This window comes from Phytophthora infestans, genomic scaffold (genome assembly GCF_000142945.1).
Source record: "Phytophthora infestans T30-4 supercont1.3 genomic scaffold, whole genome shotgun sequence".
Taxonomy (NCBI): domain Eukaryota; phylum Oomycota; class Peronosporomycetes; order Peronosporales; family Peronosporaceae; genus Phytophthora; species Phytophthora infestans.
In genome coordinates, this window is record NW_003303756.1 from 1,005,079 (window position 1) to 1,013,276 (window position 8,198).

The window sequence follows — 8,198 nt, forward strand, 5'->3', positions numbered from 1 at the left end:
TTGTAGCGATGAGCGAATCAAGAATCAGAATGCGGTTAGCAGCGTACATGCAATTAATGATGAGTATCGATGCTTTTCCGAGAGCTGGTACCAGCCTACTGACAACTTCACCGAGACCGATGCCCTGCGGCCTGATGCGCTTGGGCGTATTTTCCGTGATGCTGCCATGAATCACATTCATATCTTTGGTCCCCGAGCCCGTTAGCAGCTCTTCAAATTGGGGTGCGTTTTACTACTGAGTTCCGTGCACGATGTCACACTCGAGTTGGTTGATGCGGAGCTCCAGTGTCTTCTGTTTCTGGTGCAAGCTCGCGAGAGCTTCTTCAATTTCAGCAGCATCACGTCCCTGAGCGATGTACTCGTGCCGTTTTGTCAAGAATTGCTGGGTGACCGTGTTGTTGCGATCAAGCATGGCGTACAGCGTAGTCAGCTTCTGCGCCACCCGCTGTTCCTGAATAAGCAGTTTCAGCTGCCTTCCTGCACAGCAGCAACTTCCGTCGTCTCAGCATCCAGCAGTGCACTTACGCGCTCAAGGATATCGAATGACTGCGAGCTCTTTCGACGCTTTCGATTCACGGTATGCTTCGACGGCGGTCCTTCTTTCGTCGAGTCATCTCCATTAGCAGCATAAATATTCGCAACGCAGAACTCATGGCCATCACCACGATGTTCACACCATTGATCAATGTAGTAAACGTCTGCTCGTCCCCCGCAAAAATCCCAGAAGTCATTACTTCCCTGCCTCGACACCTTTGACTTGGCCTCCGCGCTGGCAAAGTTGCCACTAACCTCCTTCCACATCCGCTTCATTTTTGCAGCAGAGTGAACCAACGAGAAGGACGCATTAATGTCCTCAAACATCGCTTCAGAAGAAATCACAGTGTTAAACTCACTAGTATCGTCTCCAAATGCCGCAGCAACGTCTGACCAAACAAGGAGCCCCCTTGATCAATCTGTTCGCGCGAGAGTTGGTTCCCAGTGGCGATAAACTCCTCGAAGAAGCGATCCGAAAACAACACGTTCAGCAATCTGAGCATGCATCCCATGGTGCGTTTAGCTTCCTCGCCACCTTCGCCCTTCGCTTGCTTCCGCTGGCGTAGCAGCAAAGCTTCAGCTCCACCCCTGTTCGCGTCCCACACGTCGAGGATCATGGCGCGGTCGTCCTACTTAGTGTTCTTAATGACGTTCAACTTGCGGGCAGTGCACTCCAGCTTGAGCTGATCAAGGCTCCATTCGTTAAAGTTCTCCGACGTTGGAGCAGAGGACGCTTGAGCGTCGTCAAGTTGATCGTCACGGTCCACTTGGAGCTAGCCTTGGTGACCGTTGGGTCGGCAGAAGCAGCGGCGACGCTGCTAGCCTTGCGCTTGGGGACTCGCGCCATGTTTGCTTTTTGGCGGCAACGCGCTCCGGTGTTATCAGATCGCAATCCGGTCAAGAACGACCGGATCGCATTTCGCCACGACGCCCTAGCCCTTTAGATTGCAAGCCGCGGTTAAGAACGGCCCTAAGGTTCGGACTACCACGCAGCATAAGTTCTATCGCAGATCATTCTTTTCCTTGGAAATTGGTCAAAAATGCTTGATTTACACGATGCCGGAGACTTACTTGGTTTTCATAGAAAAAATACTTCGTAAGAGATTGACACCCACTGAATTCCCTTGTCCACGTTCAAAGGAAGTCGGCTGTCACATTTTCATTCTTCGTGCCAAATCGAGAAGCGCAATTGTTTTTTACACCCAAACGATTTATGTCGGACTAGCTGACATATGTATACGCTAACCGTAAGAACATTACGTCAGTTATTTCATTCTAGGGCTCACCAAACATAAATGAGAAACTTACTCTTCAAAGGACCTTCAGAGCACACAGCACATATCCATTTCGTATTTCCCCCCTCTTCCCTGCTGGAGCAAGCAAACCGCATACTTTACACGCTATTTATGCATTCTTTTTCAACCAGGATCTCCAACGTCTCGAATGAAAGCTATAGTTTCCGTAGGAGCATGGTATACCAGTTTCTCTGACGTCATGAGTACTGAGCAGGCCGAGGTGGTTGCAACTCGTTGTCGTGATCACCGTTTGTTTGTGGGATGAGATCGTAATTGATGAGAATAATTTAACTTATCGACCCAGCCAAATATCACATGGTTTGACAGCTAAAAGCTGGGCATGCAAGATGGTGAGAAAGACCCAATGCGGTGTGGCGCTCCCTCCGAGCCTTTCGTAATGTGTCCGATGAACAACGTAGGCATTGACTATGGCCATGTCAAGAAGTCCAAGGAAGAGCCTATTTAAATGCACCACAAACAGTTAGTATTACAAGCGCTTGTAGAATTAAGCACGTATGTCTTTTAGTATTTTCTAAAACGTAAAGGCCATTTGTATTGAGTAACGTTGCAGTCTCAGCTGGTCATGGACACCTACCCCACCCAGTCCGTGGTGGCAGTTCTTGACCAGCTTTGGGCACGGAACTTTAGTCGGTTCAGCCCACGACTTTCGACCTGTAGATATTCACATGCATATCTTTTTGTAGACACCTGCTAAATTTTAAAATCCTCTCTTCTTGGCTACCTATCATCAACTGTTGTGTACTCGTCCCAGTATCAAGCCGATGTACAGGCTGTCTGTTCCATCAGCAGCAGACAGACATCTATGGCACAGTCTTTGGGAGCGCCAATTTGTAGGATCTGCGGGGGACATTACTCGGGCGTTTCTTACGCTTGTATTTCTATGCATTCGGGAATTCGATCTGCCTCGGCTGGATTGCGCTGACAGAGTAGATCTTATTTGCCAACGCCACTGGAGTATAGAACCAGTCAACCGCAGCAATGTAGCCGGAACGGCATTGGGCAAAACCTTTTCCAAATTACGCAGCACAGCTGCAGGCCCCGCCTTGTCGTCAAGTGTTTGTGAGCATGAAGGTGGGCTTACTTTCCACAGTAGACATCCAGCCTGGCGCAAATGGATTTAAAGATCAAGCAAGTGGGAGAAGCAGCTTTGTTCCGCACTTGGGTGCTTTGTCGCGCATGTTTGTCCGAGTGCCATTAAATCTCGAATGCAAAGGTAATATCCCTCCATCGAACGACAGCAAGGAGCCCACTGTATACACTATCTATAATGTGCCCTGGAGCGTGTCGATGATCGGGCGTATCTTCCACGCTCTGATACGCTTTGCCAGCGGGCTCAAGCTGTCCGAGAAGTGAAGGTGACGCATAATCTCATCAAATCTGGTAATCAATCCGCAGCCATACACAATTAAATTATCTATCATCTATTTCCCTGTAAAGCGAGTCGATTCCGTGGCATCCACGCTCCAAACGTCACAGTCGGAAGTGCAGCGACGCTTGAAGCACACCAATGGGTAGACAATCGCCTTTATGCGGGCAAAGGATTTGAGCCAACAGCAGGCCGAACACAATTGCAGAACTCATGAGGTTGAAACAAATCCATTTTTCGCAGCCAGTGCCGTATCTGTCTGAGCGTCTCAATATCTTTTTGCTTTGTCTTGCAAGCCACTTGACGATCTCATATGTTTCTTGTCCTGGCCACGACAGCCTGGCCAGCGTATCGGTTGGACTCATCCGCTACCAGCTGCAGCAGCGCCTTTAGGAAAAAGAGCCACAAACATTCAATCCGAGAGTCAGAATGGCAACGAGCATCTCGCGTATGCCCCCATTTGCCCTGGTACAAACCACGGTATCTCTGCTGTGCTGCCGTGCTTGCCTGTACTGTGGTAGTAATCGATTCATAAATAACGTAAGCATTCATTGCAAGCATTTTTCTCACCTTCGTCCCATCCTGTTTCTTTCTTGAGTTTGATCTCTTTTTTGTTCTTTGCCAATGTCAGCAGTGCATCGTCGTAATTAAAATCATGTCCCAAATCAGCCATTAATGCAGCAATTGTGTCGTCACTTTAGTCTAAGCTGATGCTTACAAACGGTACGATACCTTCTCTAGAATCTGGGCTCTCACCTTCAGACGGCCCATCTGATTCCATGGCATTCGTAGTCACCGTGTTCACCTTCCTACAACACGTTTACATCGCCATGACCTCCAAGCAGGACACCTCTTCTGCGTTGCTTTTCGTCCTCCCTGGCGCTGGCTTCATCAAGTTGATAGCCGTCGTGTTTTCCACCATCGTTGGACCAAGTATCTGCCACCACAGTCACCACAAATGTGCTGGTTTTGGGTGGCTTTGGAATAGTCGACCACGCTGCCTTCACTGTACTTGACGTAACACCCGTAGTTACCGTACTACCAGTTGTTGCAGCACATGGTACACACAAGTACGAGATTTGCGTGGCTTAAGGGCAGCCACCACAGTCATTGCAGTAGATCTGGCGCTGGATGATGCTGGAGTGACCGTCCCTGCGGGATCTACAGCACTTGGCGTAGCACTCGTGGTTGTCACCTGACGTTTGAAAGTACTTTTTAAATGACCACTTAGCCACTCCACAAATGCCTCGACATCTGGTAACCCTGCAACCGTTACGCTTTCCTTTCCGTTTTTCTGTCCCGAGATTTTCCTTCGACGTCAAAATCGCAGTGGTGCGATCAAGCTTGAGAAGCCCTTCCAACTTGTGAACGGGTAGGAGGGAATGCGTCTTACTAGGTGTCCTAAAGGATTATATAACGCCTACACTCCCTACGGTCCGTCTGGTGCTACTTTCCGTCGAGTTCGTGACCACACTCGCGGACGCCCACGTCTGCTAGACGCTTTTATCCCTACTGCTAGCATGGAGACGAACCCGCGGTGCCGAATTTGCACTGTGTATCATATCTGGAGTCACTGCGAGCGTGAGTTCGCTCTTTATTCGCTTTGGGAGGATAATTATTATTCAATTACTTTCTAGAGATCTCCATGGTGCTATCGAAATGCCCGGTATTGCTGCGATTCGAGCGCAATTCACAGACATTCTCAGTTACACGACAAATTACCGCTCTGATGGTGTGAAGCTTAACCTACAGTAGAGCGGAGCTATGCAATTCAAAACAATTTCTACAACGGGTGGAAACACGATCATGACGTACAGAAGACAGTGTGCTCGTATTTGCTTGTGCACTTCATGCACCTGGATCGCTGCATGACTCATAAATATCGGAATGGAAGAAATCTATCAAAAATTACGCGCTGCCTACAAATTGAGCGGAGCGAGGTGTGTCGCTGATTTTTTTTGTTTTGACGCTCGGTGCAGACTACTATCCGTTTATTTTGAAGCAAGCCATCACTACTAAGGTGTAGCAGCAACAGCTTCGGACGTGGGATTTTAGCACCATGCGACATCGTCACGTCAGGCAGCAGAGTGGAAATATGAGTCTTCCAAAGCTCATTTCCAAGGCTAAAGGACCGTCTTGAGTTCGAAGAGGAGCGCAACGTACGCCGCTTAATTTTGGGTATGTGTGACCTTCTTTTTCAAGCTTCGCACAAGCCTAATCGGTATTAATCAGTTGCTTTCTGTTTACAGGCCACGCTTGGAGGAAGACGCAATAATGCTTATATAGGCTATTTTGTTCTTTAAGTAAGTACGAAGCCTGGATGGAACAAACGTCAATGTACGCGTCCATGTTGGACTGTACTGCGTTATTAAACTCTGTTACGGTAGTTGCGAGCAGCTCAAATTAACGACTGCTTGCTTCTCGCTCGTCGGCTCGATCTTGCTCGCGCTGACGGCGACCCTCTCCACGTCAGCGTTGCTGCTTCTCTCAACTGCTTCACGCTGGCGTTGCTCTTGCATAACGGATAGAAGATCATCCCCTCCACTTTCATCGGTACCGCGATCTTGGCGGGAAAGCGACCGGCAAGACCAGTGTCGTTACTAGAGTCGGTTTCTGTACCGTCCTCTTCAGATTCTTCGTCCTCAAAGCATCGGCAGTGTCGTGTATTAGATTGTCACCTCTGGACAGGTCAACACGCTCCGTAATTGAAGTAGCTATAACGATGGCACGAGCTACATTATCTGGGATGAGATATTGGGTTTTCCTGATCCCAGGTAAGTCTTGTACAGTTTAGCAAATTTACGACGGAGGCTTTCCACTGTACGATCGACACCAGGATGCTTCTGGTTTGTGGCGACGTGCAACAGTCTTCCACTTATCACGACCTGTCGGCTTTATGTTTTCCAACAAATTAAGCAGGCCGTCTACCCCGACTCTCGTAAAACCATTGCCTCTCTAGCTGCTCGTTCAGGTGTACGCCTCTGTTGTGCTCGTCCTCCGACTCCGGCTATTTGCTCGTTCCTTACGTGCGCTGTCGGTGGAGATGACGTGAGCTGCGCGAGCGGTACGCGTAAGCTGTTGGACGTTGGGAGCGTTGCTCTTGCGAGCTGGAGGCTTCGTGGTGAGGGTCCATAACTTTTTAGAGCGCCAATCTCGAAATGACAAGAATCATAACTCTCTCACTTGTGCTACGTATCTTTGCAGCGTAGTACCCTGTACCGATCTGAGCGAGTGCTCCTTGACGATCTCCTCGCGGTACACCAGCCAGCCGACCAAGCTCTCCCCTTCTTCCTGCGTCCGGTTCCAACGCCGGATGAAAGCGCACCACGACTCCTGCAATGCGCCATATGCGACACCCTCGACAGGCTTCTGACGCAATCCACGGAAGCGCCGGAAGTGATCCTTCATCGTGTCCAGTGTGTTCGGAGCCCGCGCTCCGGATGTGTCATAGAGAGCCCATGCCCGAAGCTGGTCGTCCATCACGCGCGTGCCCCGTGCCGCTGCGGTCGACGACGTCGCCGTCGTCGACCATTGCAGCCCTTGCATCGCTGCGGGTGCAAACGGTCTCTCGAAACCCTCATTTTATATGGTTGAAATTGCTAGCTTTTTCTTATTGCAAACAAATTGCTTGGAAAATGTAGAGCAGCTGCTTTGTAAAAAGGTTTTCCCGAACTCAGTACAGACTAAAAAACGCTAGCAAGACGCAACATAAGTGTATACACGCATTTAATGCAAAAATGGTGGCTACCCAAGAGTGATTATGTCGTGATGTTGTACCGCGTGTGTGGCAATTGGTCGGCGAGTGGCAGCCAGCGTCGTGAGTTGGAGTACTAAGTGCTTCTGGCACAGGGCACGGCCAGGTCTCTGACCATGGTGGTGTAGGCGAATGTGGCACTGATGTCGACTGCGCTGCTGCAGCCGATCGTCGTGGCGAGTTATTGTCATTGGTCAAGCTGTACGCGTTCATCTCGTCGTTTGTAGAAAAACAAAGTGCTCATATATAAACCACCCTGTCGACGGTACAAATCGGACCCCTCAGAAATGCATTGCTAAAACAGGCGGCAAAAACCTTGAAAATCACGATATGGTTTGTATCTTCAAAAGTCAAAATTATTGTGACACGAGTGGGATTCGAAGCCACGCCCGAAGACTGGCGCCTAAAACCAGCACCTTAGACCACTCGGCCATCGTGTCATATAATTTGTAGTCTTATCAAATACTTCAAAATGCATTTAGTTAGGAGCCTAATTTAATATTTTGACAAAAACAGCTTTATTGGCGCCGGGTATAAAAGGAAACATGATTATAGAGCGGTCTGATCCGTTCCCGAATTTATCCTATTAAAATCAAGCCAAATCAGCTATAGACTGTAAAATTATAACAGAGACTCATGATTCAAGGTATTTAAGCGTATTATAAGAGAGGCACATGCTTGTGGCCCACTTAAGAAATTCCCAACAGCAAAAAAATGGCCTGCTCGCGTGAAACCTTCACTATCTACGAGTAAAACGATCTCCCTCGGCACTGTCTAGCCAAACTCCAGCCTTAAGCACTTTGGTCTCCTGCAGTGGGTTACCGCATGCCTTAGCAAAAATATGGGCATTTCCAGCTCTTTCCCGGAATTTAAACGGAAAAGGACAAGTACATTCACACAATTGAATTACTATCAACATGGATCCACGACCACTCCTGAAGGCAGTCGCTGTGCTGCACATGAAATATATTGTCGATTGTGGCTAAGCGAAGCCGTAACTTGTTGATGTAGCAAATCATGAAGATTAGTTAAGCTTTGGTTAGCCTGCTCTTTTCTTTAAATTAAACTTTAAAAGCTGTTTCATAAGAAAAATTGAGGCTGTGTTACGGCTGCCTTTCGTTGAATGGATGCGTCATTTTTCATTCCGACCACATAAACCTTCAAACCGACCTCGTGCTCGTCGGAATAAAGACCTTTCGAAGAGAGCGTTTTTTTGTTGTTTGTGGGA

General features: G+C 48.5%; 1 non-coding gene across 1 annotated transcript; it reads right to left on the bottom strand.

Moving 5' to 3' along the window:
• Window positions 1–7,332: 7,332 nt before the first annotated feature.
• PITG_25646 lies at window positions 7,333–7,410 on the bottom strand. The gene has a single exon. It is a non-coding gene; the product is annotated as a tRNA-Leu (tRNA).
• Between the last annotated feature and the right edge of the window lie 788 nt (window positions 7,411–8,198).